The sequence below is a fragment of the Mercenaria mercenaria genome, chromosome 11 (assembly GCF_021730395.1).
Source record: "Mercenaria mercenaria strain notata chromosome 11, MADL_Memer_1, whole genome shotgun sequence".
Lineage (NCBI taxonomy): Eukaryota > Metazoa > Mollusca > Bivalvia > Venerida > Veneridae > Mercenaria > Mercenaria mercenaria.
The window spans coordinates 54,312,445-54,332,673 of NC_069371.1; the positions used below are offsets into that span (position 1 = coordinate 54,312,445).

The window sequence follows — 20,229 nt, forward strand, 5'->3', positions numbered from 1 at the left end:
ACAAAGAATTACAGATCTGTATTATGGTTAAAAGTAATTTAATTTAATTAAGAATTAACATACAAACGCGATACATAAGCTCTATCATTAGATTTTCCAACTGATGTTACGAACTTACTATGCTTAGAGTTACTCCTCTTCGTTACAAGCACGCCATTTGCATGTCGACGTCCTTGCTTGACAGTTCGTAAGTTTTGAACTTTTTACACTTAATCATGACTTAACTTTGCCTTTGAGGTACAATTTGAATATTTAAACTGCCTAGTATAGTCATTTCGTGAACATCTTTTCTCACTGGTGTGTTCAGAAAATAGAGCAAAATGTTTCCGGTATTAAAGATGAGTTACCTAGCATGATTTCAGATATTTTACAGGATAAGCATGAGGAGGAAGTTAGGGAAAAGAATTTGATTTTCTTTTATTTGAAGGAGGAGGGTACAGGTAATAGCAAGGACAGGGACAGGGAATTGATTAATTCTTTATGTGAGAGAATGTCAGACGGTTTGACCCATTGACAGTTTGACCCCGTAATTTTTTTAACCAAAGATGACACCTTGACCCCTTAGTGACACTTTGACCCCTATTTTCAGTGACACCTTGACCCCTACTTTTTTTTTATTTGACACTTTGACCCCTTAGATTTTTTGTGGCTACTGGTACTGATGATAAACCCGAACAGAAAATGAGGTTTTTTACCTGTAACTTTTTTATTTCTGCAAATTGAAATCAATGGTCGGTATCAAAATAAAGCTTAACCTTTGCTGAAAACTTTACATAATTCAAATTTATATTTAGTAAGCAAACTCACACGAAGTGAGAGCCTGAAAGGGGTATGTAAAAAGGGGACTTTATGAACGTTGACTGATGATAAATTCGAACCCTTTGTCATTTACAAAATTTTCTTGGTATTATTATATTGAAACTTTCCCCAAAAAGCTGCAACAGTCATTCCTGATCAAGTAATGCAAAGTTAACAAATGTCAGGCCTTCATGTTTCGACAGTGACCATGCGCAAAAAAACACCCTCTTCCCCAGTAATTTTGGATAAATATTTTTTATACAAATTTATGTAAGTCATTTATTTATACAGAATATTTATCAATTTTATTTTTGTTTACACCAGTTGGTGTTGTAAGTGGAAACTATTAGATGGTGTGTTCAATTTTATAAATAACCGATTGCAATCGAATATTTCCAAGGTGTTCGACTTTATCATCTGTCCGGGTTTATCATCAGTACCAGTAGGGGTATATTTTTCTGCAGTTTAATTTCTTAATGTGCATGTAAGTCATTGATAAAAGCTGTATTGATGGACTTGTACAAGTTCCAGGCTATGAGTAGGTGACAAAGTATGGTTTATGAGTGTTGGTATTATTAACAATGATGTTTCACAAACGTTTGCAGTTATCTAAGAAATTATTTACATGAAATTACTAATCATGTTAGTAATTAGATATAAATAACTTCATTTACTAATTGAAATAATAAAATAACTCTCTGTTTGAAACTTCTCATTTACTGGTATACTACTTTATTCATAAATGTACATTTTTATAAATAGATACAAGTAACGCTAAACTACTTACATGAAACAGAAAACATAAATATAAAACATTATACAAAAGACAGAATACTGTAAAACAGAAAAGTCAAACAAAAGACAACAATGACACAAATATGAAAAATACATCACATAAATCATAAAATACATTGAATAAGTACACTTTGTGCACTATTTACATGAAACAGACAACATAAATATTAAACATTATACAAAAGACAACAATGACACAAATAAGAAAAATACATCACATAAAACATAATACACTTTGTACACTACTTACATGATGAGCACTGGTCAGTCTATTATTAAGTATTGGCACTGTTTTTTCAATTTAATTGAGTTTTAGATTTACATACGGCCATAGATCTCACCAACCCGGGCAAGAAAGTCTTCACACACGATGTCATGGTCATCGTACTTGTCCCAAAGCTCGCCAATACTGTTGTCCATTGACACATACACTTGACGACGGTTTCTGATCACTGCCTGTTGAGAGACAAGAGCAACAGTGATTGATACCAACTTTCCTTCTGATGAAGAAGTGGAACTAGCACGTAGAATGGGTGCGTGCTGCGTCCAGCTTTCTGGTTGAGGCGCCGGTGCCAACCCTCACAGTCGTTATTTATGCGTACAGGCTGCCTGTAGACACTCCACTCGTCGACCGTCCACAAACTTGAGCACAACCACTGGTCCCAGACGTATTGGAAGAGATCCCGCACTGTCTGCGAGCTAGTCATGGCGCGGTCCCTCAGACGTTAGAACGCTCTCTTGAGGTCCCGACCCGGTAGCAAAGGAAGAGCAAGTAGCTTGCTTATCAGCTGATGAACGGTTGTCCTGTCCTGGTAAGTTTTGGCGAGACCGTGCTCCTTCACATGACGACTGATGGACTGTATCAAAGAAGTTTATCAGTATATGAATGTGTGTAAGGTTATTGAATTATTATGATTAATTAAATCACTTTAATGTTTTGCTCACATTTTCTGTAAAGTTAATTCACTATCTTCGAACTTTAAATATATTCAACTTAGATAAAGAAAACATTTTGATTTTAAGGAATTTTCATAAAAAATTAGCCTGATAACCTTTAACACCATGGGATACATTTCAATTAATATACAGTACCTGCTAGTTACATGTTGTGAAGGTGAGACCCCATTAGGTAACATGTTTTAAACTTTATTGTATTGTACCTAGATTAGAGTAATTAGGAGCACAATTCAGTTTACAGTGCAGTGTAATCCAATTATCACACCTCAGTAAGTTTTTAATCCAATCACCACCCTATTGATGGAGTTCAAGTGTGCCTTTAAACAATAAATTAAATGATAGATAAATTTGATAATCTGTTTAAGAATAATTGTAATTGATGTTATTTTTGAATAATTTTATATTTGAAATTAGTTTAATATTGAAATATCATTTTTATGAAAATACATTGAAAAAATTGATAAACGTGAAATAAGATGCTGTTATAATAAGTGTTAGACTTTAATTGCTCAAATCTTATTAGTGAAATTTTACACTCCACAAAATATATATTCATTTACATTAATAAATCAACAAACACATCCTTGATATTTTATCTATTCATTTCTGACTGCAATAACTACAATACTATTATACTTAAATCTTATAAAATCATTTTGCATATATTTATCATTGACATTTTTTAATGCAACAAACTCAAACTCTTTTATTCTCTCAATTCATGGCATACATGAAAACATGAGGTAAAACATGTAACATTTTATAATCGAGGCTCTTTATATGAACAGTTATATTAATGTGTATTTAAGTAAAGAAAATGTACACTACAACAATGATTATACTCACTAAGCAAAATCTACATCTATAAATTGGTTTCCAACAATCTACTTTATCGAAAACATGTTATAATGTACAATTATATAAACACAGCTTTGTGTGATAAAATATGTCCTTGGGTTGTCCAACAACTCATAATATTTATAGCTTAGTGGAAAATAATTGCATTCATTCCAACATCTTATCAAACATAGCCAAATATGTGTAATTCCGACAAACATCTCAAATGAATAAGTCAGATTCAATTTATTATGAGTAAACAGAACATTAATTAGACAATGCAGTCCAGATACACAAATGAATTTACAAAATACAATATCAGTTTGACTCAGTTAGATATTAATATAACCATGGTAATATAGAGATATAGAGCTAACATTTTACACTTACCTGACTGACATGTTCTATGAGTCCATCTTTATCTTATAATTACTTGCAAATTAGCCCACTTACATAAAATTGAAATCAATGATTTCTTTGATTCAAAGTCATTCTATATTTTAATACAGCATTTATACTTACCATTATATCATTATCGCCTTTTTACATATTCTTTGATGTGTCTTGTGATGTCAAAATCTTCAAATAATGTGATTAAAATTGTATTTATTTTCTGATGTCTGTTCCTTTTAAAACACTAAAATAATGTTAAATAATTTGAGCCAGAATATCTGTCAATATTCAACAAAAACTGTAAAAGCTAACTATAAATACTGCACATTGACATATAACATGTAAATTTTTCACTTAAACCAAGCAAATAAAAAAAAATTAGGGGTCAAGGTGTCACTATGAAAAAATTGAAAATAGGGGACAAAGTGTCAAGGGGTCAAGGTGTCATCTTATTTTATTAGGGGTCAAAATGTCAAGGGGTCAAAACGTCTTGCTACCATGTGAGAATCAGCTGCAGGTAGATGCTGTTGATTATATGTCAGATATTACAAGGCTTGGAAGGTTTGATGCTGCATCTAGGAATGATAGGCCCCTTCGGGTTACTGTAGATAATAGAAGCAGTTGTGGATTAATTTTGAAAAATGCTTACAAGTTAAAATCCAGTGAAAGGTATAAAAAAGTTGGAATAGGTAGGGATCTTACTAAAAAGCAAAGGGAGGCAAATAAGGCCCTTAGAAAAGAACTGGAAAGAGTTAGAAAAGACAATCCTGGTAAGAATTGGGCAATCCGGCGTGACAAAATTGTAGAATTGACGGGAGCCGCTCCTCCTCGGGGTGTGGGGGACGTAAGGATTTAGGACAGATTGAAAAGAGTAACAGTACTGTAAATACGTTTATAGTTAATTTTCCAGTTGGAAGTGTTAAAAACAGTTCAAGTTGCTATTTCAAGAACAAATCTGGAGGTACAGATAGTTCATTTACCAATAGTTTATTTGATAATGATGATGTAAGCAATCAAGAGGGTTCTTTAAGTTCAGACGTTTATTTGTCAGACACTAATTCTAGTAATAGAGACACAAATTCTAGTATTTTATCTGAGGCTGATAATTTGAGCAATTCAGGTATCTTATCTGATGTTGAAAACATAAGTATTTCTTCAGACATATCTACAGATAACACTGTTTTTTCTTCACAAGTTTTTAAGGTTTGTTTTACAAATGTGGACTGTTTATCAAACAAAGTTGCGGAACTTGAAGCATTTCTAGAAACTGAAAAACCACATGTCATGGGTTTGTGTGAAGTTTTTCCAAAATCTTCCAAAGCTCCAGGATGTAAAGAGACTTTCTTTAACTTGAAATTTAGGAATTATGATCTTTTTAGTCCTGCATCATGTGATGGCAGGGGGGGTAATAATCTTAATTCACAAAGACTTGAAAGCAAACAGAGTGACTTTATTAGAGAAAATAAATTTTTCAGAGAATGTATGGTGTGACATTGAAGTATCCAATGGTAACTCTGTTCTTATTGGTATGATTTATAGAAGTCCTTCTTCTACACAGGAGAATAATCTTAAGTTAATTAAATTGATAAGGGAATCTTGTAAACTGAAATACAGCCACTACCTGATAATGGGAGACTTTAATTTTAGAGATATTGACTGGTTGAAAAATGGGTGTAATTATGCTCAGGGCTCTATTGCTTCAAAGTTTTTTGAGTGTACTCTTGATAATTTTTTGTTTCAACATGTCAGAAAGGACACTCGATTTAGGGAAGGTCAGTTACCGAGTTGCATTGATCTGCTTTTTACTAAGGAGGAGACTTTAGTTGTTGAGGACTCGCTAAAAATTAATTCACCCATTGGAAAAAGTGACCATTCTGTAATTAGTTGTGAATTAAATCTTTTTCATGAAAAACCTCAGGATTTTACCTCTAAGTATCAGTTCTTCAAGGGGGACTATGATGGTTTGAGAAACATTTTAAGTGATGTTGACTGGGAACAAGTGCTTCAAGATCAATGTGTAAATGATATGTGGGAGACTTTTAAAAATACCTTGAACGATGCTGTTTCCAAATATGTTCCCGCAAAAGTCTATGGAGGTAATAAAAAGGATAGTCCGCTCTGGTTGGATAGACATGCTAAAATGGCAATCAGTAAGAAAAATAAAGCTTGGAAGAAATATAAATATTCACGTTCAAGGCAAGCTTATATTAGATATGCGCAATATAGGGATGAATGTACAGTTGTTATAAGAAAATCTAAAAAAAGTTATGGGCAGAAAGTGGCATTGGAATCAAAGCAGAATTCTAAGTCTTTCTGGAAATACGTTAACTCTAAAAGAAAAACTAAAGAAAACATAGGCGTTCTTACAGGAAGGGATGGGACTTTGGCAAAGTCAGATAAGGAGAAGGTGGAGGTTTTGAATTCATTCTAAGTGTCTTTGTTAGAACTGAGCCTTTGGACACGGACTTGCCTGTTGATAATAATCAGAATGTTATTAGTGAGTTTAGCATTACTCCACAGGTTGTATTAAAAACTTTGAAATTATTAAACCCAGAAAAATCTCCTGGACCTGACAATATTCACCCAAAAGTTTTGTTTGAAACTAAGGATGTGATTTACTACGCATTGTACAAGATATTTATTAAATCATTAAATGAAGGAACTATTCCTGGTGACTGGAAAAGAGCTATAATTGTGCCCATCTTCAAGAAAGGTTGTAAAAAGGACCCTTCAAATTATCAACCAGTTAGTCTGACTTCTGTAGTTTGTAAAATATGTGAAACTGTAGTTAGAAACAGTCTGATGGATCATTTGACGAAATTCAAGCTTCTATCATCTGATCAGTACGGTTTTAGACCTGGTAGGTCTTGCACTATTCAGTTACTTGAAATTTTGGATGAATGTTATAGATAAGGGTACTCCAATTGATGTCATCTATTTAGATTTCAGCAAGGCTTTTGACAGCGTGCCTCATGATCGTTTCTTTTTAAACTTCACAATTTAGGCATAAGGGGTCTAGCACTAAAGTGGATTAGCAGTTTCCTGTCAGACAGACTACAGTGTGTTAGGATAGGTTCATCCGTTTCAACATGGTCGAAAGTCATAAGTGGTGTTCCGCAGGGCAGCGTGCTCGGCCCAGTTCTGTTTTTGTGCTTCATCAATGATTTACCAGATGTAGTGAAGGGTCTTGTGAAGATTTTTGCTGATGATACCAAAATTTATTCTGGTGTTTCAGACATGAGACATTGTGAAAGTTTACAGTCAGATTTGGACAGCCTATGTAATTGGAGTTTGGAATGGAAACTTTTGTTTAATGCAAAGAAGTGCAAAGTTCTGCATATTGGAAATAGTAATGAGCATTACAGATATACAATGCCTGATTCTGATGGAAATTATGTGTATGTAGATCCAGTACAATCTGAGAAAGATTTAGGTGTAACTTTTGATGAGGGCTTGAACTTTGAACAACATATTATCAACATTACTAATAAAGCACAAAGAACCCTTGGGATTATACATAGGTCATTTGAGTATATGGACAGGGACATGTTTCTCACATTATACAAATCTCTAGTTAGACCAGTTTTAGAATATGGATCCAGTGTGTGGTCACCATTTTTGAAAAAAGATATTAGAAAAATTGAAGACGTACAACGCAGAGCAACCAGGTTGGTTTATGATATTTCACATTTGTCATATGAACAGAGGTTGAGGAATCTGGGTCTTGTAACATTAGAATACAGACGTGATCGAGCTGACGTTATACAGATATTTAAATCAGTTCATAAATTTGACGATATGAATTGGGACAGAATGTTCAATTTATCTGTGGGTGGTCTTCGAGGACATCACTTAAAATTCATGAAGAAAAAGTGCCGCCATAACATAAGGCTTAACTCATTTAGTCAGAGATCCATTTTTTACTGGAATGCTTTAAGTGCAAGAACTGTGAATGCTGAGTCAGTAAATGTGTTTAAATCGCTGCTGAACAATGATAATTGGAATCCAAAGAAATTTGTGCCAAGTTGTTATTGACTTTAGTATGACTATAAAGTGCGCACGCAGAGTTCATTAATATTTAAGTAACAATTAGTTTTGAGATATACTCAGAAGATTCTTCACAAGAGGGGCCAGGAAAGCACAGCTAATATTACCGCCCGAAGATCAAGGTATCAAGGTATTAAGGTATTATGGTCCCGTAGCCCGCAGGGGTCTATTCCTACGGCTCTCCTGTACGAATTATGAAAAGCCCGCAGGTGGTTATTCCTACGGCAGTTTTGTGTTATAGTACATCATACTGAATTCATTTTACTGATATAATTTCACCCAACGTCTTTACGTTTCCGGTAAGGAAATCCAGAGAAGACAAAAAAGTGAAGTGATTTCCCCTAGCATAACACATTTTATTGCATTTTATTACTTCCATTTGTTACTTAAACGTACATTTTTAATAAAATGAATTTATGAAAATTAAGTGTAAAATACTTATTTAACTGAATTTGTCTTCTAAATAAATCAGCAAACAATTACAGTCGTCCTCCACCTCAGATAATTCATGTGGGGAAGTTGGCAGTTACTTGCGGAGAACAGGTTTGTACTGGTACAGAATCCAGGAACACTGGTTAGGTTAACTGCCCGCCGTTACATGACTGAAATACTGTTGAAAAACGGCGTTAAAGCCAAAACAAACAAACAGAAAACGATTATTGGTTGTACAGCTGTAGATGTAAATACAATGTACGTCATTGATATTGAAACTTTAAAAAATATTGACCAAGTGTTTTCAACTAAACCAGTTAGAGAATTATTAATCCATATTTTGTGTATATACATCCAAATTTTTCACAACAGTACAAATCTCTTACCACACAGACCATGTTTATTGCCCTCTAATTTAGTTTTATACTTGACGTTTAATTATACAAGCCATTTCCGAAATCGGTTGAAAATATATCAGTTGAATGACTTCATAACAATGTATTGTAATACAAAACTGCCGTAGGAATAACCACCTGCAGGCTTTTCATTATTCGTACGGGAGAGCCGTAAGAATAGCCTGCGAGGCTATTCCTACGGGACCGTAAGAATAGCCACTTCTTTACAGAAAAGAACAGAAGGAAGAGGCTAGTGGTCCGATAGTCCAAATAATTTGACGTCAGAACTGATTCTGAGATATTTTCGTGATAGGGTAGAATCCCCTCTTTACGTCAAAACCAGTAAAGACATTTTCTGTGGTGAATGTAGATTTAGGTAAAAACACGATCAGTCAATATACTTAAATGATGAAACCATAAAGCAAAATAAAATTGAATCATTTTATGGTTTAAATATAACAGTAAAACACGTTAGTAATGCGTAAACTCTATAATGTTTCATTTTGGCTACCCCGCTGTATTTACATGTCCACCATTACACTCAGTACACGGCTGGTCGTTATCAATCATGTGACACAAATCAGAGCCATGTAAAATATGTGTAGACTTCAGGGTGCGTTGTTTAAAAGTAATAAAACACTGACAAACCTGTGTTTTGCCATTTATTCACTTAAACATCAATTGAATGGAAGGAAAAAATGGATATTCTTTCCAGGTATCTTAAAATTTCACTAATATTTTTGTTTTTTAATAGTTAAAGTGCAATTTAAAAATTGCCATGTAGAATCGTCGCGGACAGTTCAACACAGAAAAGGTTCTTCCTATGTTGTACATGGAGGAGAGATACTGACCTAGATGCAAAAGTTATCACAATATCGAGATTCCCGTACAATTAGTTGGACTAGTGGTTTGGTAACCGGACCTCTATTAACCTTATCCGTAACAGGGATTTTCATGAACATTCAAGGTCACTATAAATTCAAATCAAATCAAATCAAAATTTATTCATTGTCGGAGAGATTTCAACAAATTAACATAAATTAAGTTATGTATAGCATGAAACAGTGGTTACAAATATATATTATTATATACCTTGTATACCAATTACCGAGATATACATATTACCACAAATGTCCTGTTTTGACACTTAACATGAAAAGTGCTTTACATTTTTTCTCTCATTATTTATGCTCAATGTGCTAAGATTTTTCAAATCCTGCTTTTTTTTTTTATAAAACATTTATAGAACATCATTTTTTTCTAAAACATATTTTCCATGAAATTTCTATCTGTTCACTCTGTTGTATACTTAATGGATATTTAGTAAGGCCCAAAAACACCAATTTATTTGGCAATTATATTATCATGGTGGAATCAGTCTCTAGCTACATGATGTAAATCGGGACCATAGCCAAATATTCTGTTTGGCAACACCAAGGTCTTTCAACGCCGTACGCTCCAAGGGAAAGTAATCACTTGTGCTGTGTTTTGGGTTCAGGCTATCTGTTAGATGCAAAAGTGGCGTTTGATTTTGTCTGCCATACCCACTTAATGAGAAGGCTTTATCATGCCAGAGTAGACAATCTACACTGGCTACCTTGTAAAATCGCTACATGAAAATACTTCCAGGGTGGGGAAGTTAAAAAATCTCACAAGTGAAGGATTCCAGATTTCCCAAGGTGTACGACGAGGATGAATTCTCCACCGACCTATATAAAATTTATGTAAATCCCTTACTGAACCAGTTAGAGCTAACGAGCCTTGGGGGAGAAATCGGTGCTATGACTTCAAACAATTGTGCATGTGCTGACAACATATGTTGAATGAGTAACATAGAGTATGAAACACAACTGCTGATAAACATCACCAGCAACTTTGCAAATGAAGAACAATATCTCTTTTATACAACCGTCTATTAAAAACTGTATCCATTGAATTGAAGAACTCAAAAAAATCAAGCAGTGGGAGCTAAAACTTCAAACTGGGTAGTGAACAGTCAAGGAACGTGAATTCATCACAACATTTGGGAATCACAAGAACACCTTCGGTGACAGAAAATGCAGAAGTCAATGTGAGCAGCAACTTGGCTAAGGCAAGGAGGGCACTGTACACTTTGTTCGGAACAGGGCTTCACAGTGAAAATGGACTTGACCCAGTAACTACAATTCATTTATATAGAACCAGTTTTGCTATATGGAATGGAATTGCTAATACCACCACAAAAGCTTGTAGATAAACTTGAATTATTTCAAAAGAAGACCTTAGAGCAAGTTTTGTCACTACTGGATAATGCAGCTTATCCGTCAGTATACATCCTGTTGGGACTGCTTCCAGTACAAGCCACCCTTCATCTTACAGTTTTAAGCCTTTTTAACATTTTGTGTAATCAAAGTGAGGACAGCATTGAGAAGCAAGTTCTTATATGGCAACTAACTGTAAAAATGGTAAATCATGTGCTTGGGCTATTCAAATTCCGCCACTCCTTGCACTGTACGATCTTGAAAGTGTATTTACATATATAGAAAACCCTATAGATAAAAAGTTGGAAGAAATATCTGTATACAATTGTTGAAAGCAAATGGAAAAACCAAATTGAAGATCTAGCGCGAATGTATCCGTCGTTTAAATACATGAAGTGTACATATCAGTCTGGGAAAGTTCATCCCATACTGTGTGTTCCATATGCAACAACGTTTGAAACATCCAGGATGTCTTCTAGGTTGAAACTACTGATAGGAACGTATGTCTTTCAGACAAACCGAGCCAGATTCAACCAAAATGCAGTGAATCCCGAATGTCAACTGTGCTATGTTGCTGAAGAAACCGTGGAACATTTTGTCTTTCACTGTCAAGTGTTGCAACATGTTCGTGGTCCGATTATCGAATCCATCATTAACAATCTACCAGAGAACGGTGTGCAAAGATCTAAATCGCCAAGTGACATTTTGCGTTTCGAGTGTACTCCCCTTTTACATGCAAGGGACAGATCTTTGTGATGTGGGATGAAAGTTAACCGGTTTGACATTGCAAGGTGACTGATGTGATTATACCCCCAGACACTAGTATCTAGTTGTGCATTTGTGAAGCGGGTTCCATTCGGATGATTTTTCAGGAAGTTATGGCCCTTTATTATTTTTTTCTTTATATACAAAACTCGCCATCATTGGACTGCATAATGATGAAAACCATTTCATCCCATGCAGAATGCATTATAGCAGCTAAAATGGTAATTAAAGTACCAGTTCTACATGAAACTGAGCAAACTTTGGAAATATTAGGTTTATTTACTTTGGACTCAAGCAAGCACATTTTTGGCCAAATTTCTGAAATACGGCTTTAATTTTCAAGGTCCAGTCCCTACATGTATATATTTCTAAAGGTCTTAATTTGAGGGTAGTATAGCAGGTCCAGAATCAGAAATACTACATTAGCAGCCACAAGTTCAGGGTGAAGGCCTTACTTGTCTAAATGGACAGTGTGATTAAACTTTCTACTGTTGCTTAAGGCATGGCAACTGTAAGATATCATATCTGAGAATAAGCTATCTGGAGAAGTAGGGTGAATACTGAATAAGGCTTTAGGCCTTGCTGACATGCCAAGTTGAATAAGCTAGGATTTTTTTCTTTTTCAAATTTATTCATAAACAGCATAGTTATTAACAAAGTCCACAATATAACATCAAATGAAGTTCACAATATAACATACAGATTTGTATGATTAGTAATATAGAAGAGGGTTTATATGCTTCAAACAAAATGATAAGCATTACATATTGTTTCTTTGGCAATAGTATTCTAATGCATTCAGAAATTTCTTATCCCCCACTGAAGGTGGAGGGATATAGTTTGGCTTTGTCCGTCCATCTGTCCGTCCCTCTGGAGCCATATCTAGGAAGCGGTTGGGAATATTTAAATAAAACTTCATATACATGTTCACCACTATGTGGAAATGGGGCCCGTCAAGTTTCAGTCAGATTGCCCAAATAACAATAGTTATGGCCCTTAGAAGTTTCTAGTGTTAGTTATATAAGGTATTATAAATATGGCAATTTCTGCTTCATAACTTGTGACATATTTGACCTAGAACTATGAAACTTAAATTGAATTTAGATCACCCTAATGTGGTAGTGCACACACAAATAAATAAACCACCCAGTCACCCCCGCCCCCCACCCCGCCGCCTCCCCAGCAATTTTTGTTTTCATTTTTCATTTTCCATCAATTTGTAGCTCACCTGTCACAAAGTGACAAGGTGAGCTTTTGTGATCGCGCAGCGTCTGTCGTCCGTCCGTCAGTCCGGCCGTCCGTAAACTTTTGCTTGTGACCACTCTAGAGGTCACATTTTTCATGGGGTCTTTATGAAAATTGGTCAGAATGTTCACCTTGATGATATCTAGGTCAAGTTTTGAAACTGGGTCACGTGCGGTCAAAAACTAGGTCAGTAAGTCTAAAAATAGAAAAACCTTGTGACCTCTCTAGAGGCCATATTTTTCACAAGATCTTCATGAAAATTGGTCAAAATGTTCAACTTGATGATATCTAGGTCAAGTTCGAAACTGGGTCACGTGCCGTCAAAAACTAAGTCATAAGGTCAAATAATAGAAAAACCTTGTGACCTCTCTAGAGGCCATATTTTTCATGATATCTGTATGAAAGTTGGTCTAGATGTTCACCTTGATGATATCTAGGTCAAGTTTGAAACTGGGTCACGTGCGGTCAAAAACTAGGTCAGTAGATCTAAAAATAGAAAAACCTTGTGACCTCTCTAAAGGCCATACTTTCGAATGGATCTTCATGGAAATTGGTCAGAATGTTCACCTTGATGATATCTAGGTCAGGTTCGAAACTGGGACACGTGCGGTCAATAACTAGGTCAGTAGGTCAAATAAAAAAAAAAAACCTTGTGACCTCTCTAGAGGCTGTATTTTTCATGGGATCTGTATGAAAGTTGGTCAGAATGTTCATCTTGATGATATCTAGGTCAAATTCGAAACTGGGTCAACTGTGGTCAAAATCTAGGCCAGTAGGTCTAAAAATAGAAAAACCTTGTGACCTCTCTAGAGGCCATACTTTCAAATGGATCTTCATGAAAATTGGTCAGAATGTTCACTATGATGATATCTAGTTCAAGTTTGAAACTGGGTCACGTGCGGTCAATAACTAGGTCAGTAGGTCAAATAATAAAAAAACCTTGTGACCTCTCTAGAGGCCATATTTTTCATGGGATCTGTATGAAAGTTGGTCTGAATGTTTATCTTGATGATATCTAGGTCAAGTTTGAAACTGGGTCAACTGCGGTCAAAAACTAGGTCAGTAGGTCTAAAAATAGAAAATCCTTGTGACCGCTCTAGAGGCCATACTTTCAAATGGATCTTCATGAAAATTGGTCAGAATGTTCACCTTGATGATATCTAGGTTCGAAACTGGGTCACGTGCGGTCAATAACTAGGTCAGTAGGTCAAATAATAAAAAAACCTTGTGACCTCTCTAGAGGCCATATTTTTCAATGGATCTTCATGAAAATTGGTCAGAATCTTTATCTTGATGATATCTAGGTCAGGTTCAAAATTGGGTCACATGAGCTCAAAAACTAGGTCACTATGTCAAGTAATAGAAAAAACAACGTCATACTCGGTTCAAAACTGGGTCATGTGGGAAGAGGTGAGCGATTCAGGACCATCATGGTCCTCTTGTTATTATCAACATGTGAAGTTTTGTACCCTCATCTGGTTGTGCTCCCCTCCACCCTCCACCACACACACAGTTGTAACTGAAGTTGTAACCAGACCCACCACTCCACCCCGCCACCACTCACGTTCCAGATTTCTTACTTGATTGTGCTCTCTTAAGGACATCTGTTCTTTTAAGTTCAAATGTGCATGTTGGTGACAAACTACTCAGATACAATATTTCATTCTAGTTACACTTCAAGCTCACATTTCAAATCAAATAACTCCATATAATTCTAAAAGCTAAACTTATTACAGTAAACATATTCCGTTCAAAATGATTTCATTAATCAGGATCAACCTAACATACATTTAATATGTACACTTAAAACATTTGTCTTCTGTTACATTGATCCTGACTAATGAAATTATTTGCTTCTTAGTAACATCCTTAACTTTTTGCCGGATATATTTCTTTGCCATTCCTCACTACAAACCCATTCGGCGGGGGATACCAATTCATTGAATTTGCTTATTAAGAATAGTAATTTACAGGGTGTCGTAGAATATATATATCCACTTAAAATAAATGCTTATAACTTTCCACAGAAGAGTCACACACAAGCAAATTATATCTCATTTGAAAGAGTACAATAGTATTACACAAGTTTCTTGATTATTTACTTACAATTTCTAAGTGACCATTATTTTGCCTGACCAGTTCAATCCGCTCTCTAAAGTTACGTATGACGTTGGCATGTATGTCAGTTGAAATTTTTTTTATCTCTCAACAAATAGCGGCTTTTAACTCTCTATTTGATGTTGGTTTGAGGTAATAAAAATTGTCCTACAAGTATCCCCATAGATGAAAGTCCAGGGGGTTGAGATCTGGCGAATACGGAGGCCAAACTTTGTCGGTTTTCAAAGAAATCAAGCGGGTGCCAAATGTTTGCTGTAACCACTTTAAAACATCATTTGCAGTGTGGGGGGTCGCCTGTCTTGTTGAAATCAACAACTTTCAATCACTGTTCCCTTTTTTATCAGTTCTTGAATGAACTTATTGTGCAGAATTTTCAAGTATCATTTAGCAGTCACGGTACAACATTTGCCGTTCTCCTCAAAAAAGAATGACCTGATTATCCTGGATGCACTCATGGCAGCCCAGACGTTAACTTTCTGAATATGCAGCAGCTTCTCGTCATGAAAGTCAGGTTTGGTGGATCCCCAGAACCTGATGTTTTGCTTATTGACGTAGCCATCAAGATGAAAATGTGATTCATCACTAAACCAAATACTGCCTGTTAGTTCTTTATGTGACATCATCCACTCTGCAAATGCAAGCCTTGCTGAAATGTTATTGTCTTTTAAGTGCTGCATCATTGAAATTTTATAAGCTGTTAGCTTCAAGTCATATTTTAAAATTCTATGCACTGTATATTTATTCGTAGATCTATTTGTAATGTCACTCGGTACCTTTCTAACAGATGTTCAGGGAGTTTCTCCTACAACTTCAAATCTTTCTTTCTTGACAAATATTTTGTTATTCATATTTTTCACAGATTTATTTAAACCACATTTACTAAGTGCTTCATGAACTTAGAAACTTTCTTTTAATCAATACAGTGTAGAGTTCTGTTATATGACTGTTAACATGTGTTTTTCTTCTTTACAAGTCTGCTCTATGGAATGACTGTGACATTTTCATTTGTATGAGTAAATGGTTTTATGTTTGTTAGAGGGCCTCATTGAAAATAAGATTTGTATGTTATGTATGAAACTGAATGAGTTTTACCCTCTTTAAATAAAGAATTTATTATTATTATTATTATTATAACGATCTTCCAAACAGCTGATAAATAACTGCAATTAGTGAAGAAATGACTGTCTTCAATGCAATTACAATGATGGCAGTTCGGCTATCTATTATTGTACCCCCCGACAACAAAGTTGTAAGGGGGGGTATACTGGTTTCAGGTTGTCCGATTGGCCGTCTGTCCGTAGACGCAATCTTGTGCGCACCATCCTTCCTTATCCCCTTGACAGAATTTAATGAAACATCACACAAGTGATCAGTACCAACAGTAGTTGTGCATGGAGCATGTTAGGTTCTTTTAGAAAAAAAATTTGCAGAGTTATGGGACTTTGAGTTTGTTTTTTTGTTACTATACTGTATACATAGACACAATCTTGTGCGCACCATCTCTCCTCATCCCCTTGACACAATTTAATGAAACTTCACACAAGTGATCAGTACCAACAGTAGTTCTGCATGGGGCATGAAAAAAAATTTGCAGAGTTATGGGACTTTGTTTTTTTGTTACTATACTATATACATAGACACAATCTTGTGCGCACCATCTCTCCTCATCCCCTTGACACAATTTAATGAAACTTCACACAAGTGATCAGTACCAACAGTAGTTCTGCATGGGGCATGTTAGGTTCTTTTAGAAAAAAAATTTGCAGAGTTATGGGACTTTGTTTTTTTGTTACTATACTATATACATAGACACAATCTTGTGCGCACCATCTCTCCTCATCCCCTTGACACAATTTAATGAAACTTCACACAAGTGATCAGTAACCACAGTAGTTGTGCATGGGGCATGTTAGGTTCTTTCAGAAAAAAAATTTGCAGAGTTATGGGACTTTGTTTTTTTTGTTACTATACTATATACATAGACACAATCTTGTGCGCACCATCTCTCCTCATCCCCTTGACACAATTTAATGAAACTTCACACAAGTGATCAGTAACAACAGTAGTTGTGCATGGGGCATGTTAGGTTCTTTCAGCAACAAAAATTGCAGAGTTATGGAACTTTGTTTCTTGTTAACATACTATGTACATACAGTCTGCATATGCAATCTTGTGCGTGCCTAATCTACCAAACCCTTACACACAATTTAATGAAACTTCACACAAGTGATCAGTATCAACCCTAGTTGTGCATGGTGCATGTTACATTCTTTTAGATAAATATTCTGCATAGTTATGGGACTTTGTTTTTTGTTACTATACTGTATACATACAGTCTATATACATACAGTCCACATAATTATGCAATCTTGTGTGCGTCAAATTGCAATGTACTGTGTCAATGCATGCGGGGGGTACATTCATCACCTTTAGTGATAGCTCTAGTTTTCCAAGTAAAAAGATTCAAGTATGTAGCAACAATATGATGAAGCAGTTCATACTTTAGCTTTTTGATTTTATTATCAGGAATAATTTTGTTTAAAAAACTAATAAAATGCATTCCAGTTTATTTGATGACCAAGTTGTGTTTCTCAATACCTAAGAATATATCATATGGTGATTCAATTTTCTTGCTAACAAGTACCATGTATATACCCTTATTGGTAACTTCAGTAAATGGTTTCCTTTTTACATCAAGGAAGGTTAAATTTGTTCTAACTTTAATTGTCAAATAAGAGTGTTTCGTTTTTAAAATTATTTTCAATTGCCTGGAACTGCGCTTTTCAGTATGTTTATTTCTGATATCCAGTTATTTTTTAACCTTGAGACTACTGAGTATTTGATTTGTATCAGTTTCGCCATTCCTCAATGGCTGCCACATTATGTAGACAAAGCTGCTGGCATGTAGTACCTGCAGCCTATCATTGGCATGTAGTACCAGCAGCCTATCATTGGCATGTAGTACCAGCACCAGCAGCCTATCATTGGCATGTAGTACCAGCAACCTATCATTGGCATATAGTACCAGCAGCCTATCATTGGCATGTAGTGCCAGCAGCCTATCATTGGCATGTAGTACCAGCAGCCTATCATTGGCATATAGTACCAGCAGCCTATCATTGGCATGTAGTGCCAGCAGCCTATCATTGGCATATAGTACCAGCAGCCTATCATTGGCATGTAGTACCAGCAGCCTATCATTGGCATGTAGTACCAGCAGCCTATCATTGGCATGTAGTACCAGCAGCCTATCATTGGCATGTAGTACCAGCAGCCTATCATTGGCATGTAGTACCAGCAGCCTATCATTGGCATATAGTACCAGCAGCCTATGATCAAAACCCCTGGTCTTAATTAGTCAGTTTGTCTGTCTGTTCATCTACCTTTCTATTCTGTCAGTCACAAATGGTGGATTTTGTCATAACAAAATAGAAGAGAATTTCATGAAAACTGGTATATGATAGAAGGCAATATGTACATTGTACAGGGATTTTTTTCACGGAACCTGACTAACAGATAGTAGGTTATTTGGAGTATATGAAGGTTCTGCAATTCAGTTTCAATATAAACCCAAACCAAAATGGTGAACTTAATTAAGCTTGCATTAAGGTCGCAGCAAGATTGCAGTTGCGATCTAAACAAGTGTGTGGCAAACTTGTTTAAGCATGCAGCAAGATTGCGATTGGAACCATCGCAACCATAATTTAATCTTGCGCAAACTAATTCTCGTGCTTCCTGCAACCTATTTAACATCTTGCAAGCCTGTATGGTTGCGCATGCTTGCAAATGGAACCCTAGCGATCTTAATTGCGACCTTGCAAGTTTGTACAATCATAACAAGATTGCAAGCTTGCACAATCCTGCAAGCTTATGCATACTTATATGGGTGTAGACAAAAACATTTGCAAGTCTTACGCAATCATAACTGCAAACTACACATCGGGCACCTGGGTAGAACCACTGACCTTCCATTAGCCAGCTGGATGGCTTCCTCACATGAAGAATTCAACGCCCCGAGTGAGGCTCGAACCCACATCGATGAGGGGCAAGTGATTTGAAGTCAGCGACCTTAACCACTCGGCCACGGAAGCCCCCCAACTACACATCTTCCTCACCTTATTTGGTTATATACTTCCTTTAATTTGACAAACTACACAGTTTATAAAACTTTCGCACTGTCATGAAACAATATTTGTAGTGATCAGTAGATAAAGATTTAAAAATCAGGGACAATATTTTTTCAAACAACATATTTTGACATAAAAAAATAAATATTTGGTTTAATATATTACCTCCCTTTTATATGTATCAGTGAAAAAAAAGAGTTTTAAAAAGGTTACAGGATCGCAAGCTTAGTAAGTCGCAATCTTAAATAGTATTAAGATCGCAGGATGCCCGCTGCAAACTTGCGAAGCAAGACTTATCCGCAAACTTAATTTCTATCGCAAGCTAGTCGCAATCTTATATAGTATTAAGATTGCAGGATGCCCGCTGCAGGCTTGCAAAGACTGATTTCTCCACAAGCTTAATTTCTGTGCGAGCATCCGCAAGCATTATATTACATGGCTTCAATCTTTTTTAGCTCATCTGATTTTTTGAAAAAAAATGATGAGTTATTGTCATCACTTGAGCGGTTGTCGGCGTCGGCGTCGGCGTCTGCGTCGGCGTTGCCTGGTTAAGTTTTATGTTTAGGTCAGCTTTTCTCCTAAACTATCAAAGCTATTGCTTTGAAACTTGGAATACTTGTTCACCGTCATAAGCTGACCCTGTATAGCAAGAAACATAACTCCATCTTGCTTTTTGCAAGATTTATGGCCCCTTTTGTACTTAGAAAATATCAGATTTCTTGGTTAAGTTTTATGTTTAGGTCAACTTTTCTCCTAAACTATCAAAGCTATTGCTTTGAAACTTGGAATACTTGTTCACCATCATAAGCAGACCCTGTACATCAAGAAACATAACTCCATCTTCCTTTTTGCAAGATTTATTGCCCCTTTTGGACTTAGAAAATCAGTTTTCTTGGTTAAGTTTTATGTTTAGGTCAGCTTTTATCCAAAACTATCAAAGCTATTGCTTTAAAACTTGCAACACTTGTTCACCATCATAAGTTGACCCTGTACAGCAAGCAACATAACTCCATCCTGCTTTTTGCAAGATTTATGGCCCCTTTTGGACTTAGAAAATATCAGATTTCTTGGTTAAGTTTT

The 20,229-nt window shown here is 35.7% G+C and overlaps 1 protein-coding gene across 1 annotated transcript in view; it reads left to right on the forward strand.

The window, feature by feature from the left end:
* The first annotated feature begins 146 nt into the window (after window positions 1-146).
* LOC123531811 (natural resistance-associated macrophage protein 2-like) overlaps window positions 147-20,229 on the forward strand; it is a 92,105-nt gene continuing 72,022 nt past the window's right edge. The window contains exon 1 of the mRNA XM_053517477.1: window positions 147-187. The gene's annotated coding sequence lies outside the window, so the exon portion shown is untranslated. The remainder of the gene's footprint in view (window positions 188-20,229) is intronic.